The sequence below is a fragment of the Hipposideros armiger genome, unplaced genomic scaffold (assembly GCF_001890085.2).
Source record: "Hipposideros armiger isolate ML-2016 unplaced genomic scaffold, ASM189008v1 scaffold_152, whole genome shotgun sequence".
NCBI classification, from domain to species: domain Eukaryota; kingdom Metazoa; phylum Chordata; class Mammalia; order Chiroptera; family Hipposideridae; genus Hipposideros; species Hipposideros armiger.
This window is the reverse complement of record NW_017731502.1, coordinates 3,143,100-3,144,450: the sequence shown is the minus strand read 5'-3', so window position 1 is coordinate 3,144,450 and position 1,351 is coordinate 3,143,100. Positions and strand designations below refer to the sequence as shown.

Sequence of the window (1,351 nt, the reverse complement as noted above, 5' to 3'; positions counted from 1 at the left end):
TGTTCAGCACACTTTAATATCTATAATTTCATCCCATCCTCATGAATCTCCTTCAGGGTACATGCTACCGTTCCCCCTTTACGAAGGAGGAAAAGGCTCAAAGTGATGCCTCCCGGCTGAAGTCACACAGAAGTTATGGAACGAGAATGAGTCTGATAGGCTGTAGCTTTAACAGCCATAACTTACACCCCACACGCTCAGATTTTTTTAAGTTCTTTAGGCAGGTCACATAAATGACTCACCCCACAGTGGCCATGGCAGATGTCTGGAACTGATATTTTCCTGCTTTCACTGACCCACTAGAAGCTTCAGTTCCCAAAATCTCTAGATAAGTTGTTGCTCCCAGGGCTCCCTGGGCCTAAAAGGAAATAATAAGTAGAGAACATCCTAATTATATATGGAAAAAAAATGAGAGCAGAAAAGACCATTAAAAATAAGAACCAAAATTCCCTAGAAAATGGGAGAAAAAAACATTTAGACTTTATCTTGAAAACTAACTAAAATGTATTAACATATGTTAATTTTATATTTAATAAAGCATAGATTATACTATAATTCTTTGATGATTATTAAAATTAACAAATAATTCTTAAGATCATTTTCCAAAGAAATTACAAAACAGTATGATATGGTGCCCTTCAAGGTACAGTCATAAAGAGGATCATTTTTGCAAAAAGAGTTGAGGTTTCATCAATTTTCCCAAAGGCCTCCCTGCATCCTTTGATATTCAAACCATCAAATTATTTTCTTTGAAGCCTATCCTGTTATCACCCTTGTCAGTTTTTCTCTTCTTCAATTATTAAGTGGCCTCTGTCAGATGTTCACTTGTCAATTATTTTGTATATGATTAGAGAAATTCTCTACCATCCTTTTCATCTTTGAAAAATCCTGCCTCTTTTTTTCATGTTTTGCAGTTTCCTTTTGCAATCAAGTTGCAATATATTTGTGCTGAGTAGCCCAGCAAAGGTACTGACATTGTGGATATAGAAAAGTATTTTAAGTGAAGAAGGATATTTGAGTAGAGTCTAATTTTAATGAGTGGACAGTTTATTGGTACATGCTGTCATGGATTGATGCCTTTCACCCTACTCTCCTATATAACTTTAACTTTGGGGATGGCGATAAATAAATAACAGGATTCTCCATAGTAAAAAGGACAATAACTCCTTAGTCCTGGGAAGCTCTTCACAGACAGCAAGCCACTTTCACACCTATCACTTCATGTGATCTTAACAGCATCCCTTAGAGAGGTGGGGCAAGTATAATTACATGCATTTCACAATTGAGGAAATTGTGACTCAGCATGGTGGACATTTTTTTTAGAATTTCTTCCTAACCCACCACCTTCAGA

General features: G+C 36.2%; 1 long non-coding RNA gene across 2 annotated transcripts in view; it reads right to left on the bottom strand.

The window, feature by feature from the left end:
* Nucleotides 1–261: 261 nt before the first annotated feature.
* Nucleotides 262–1,351, bottom strand: part of LOC109387272 (uncharacterized) — a 240,669-nt gene continuing 239,579 nt past the window's right edge. For both annotated transcript variants that reach the window (XR_002124955.1, XR_002124954.1), the window contains exon 3: nucleotides 262–358. This is a non-coding gene — a long non-coding RNA (uncharacterized LOC109387272). The remainder of the gene's footprint in view (nucleotides 359–1,351) is intronic.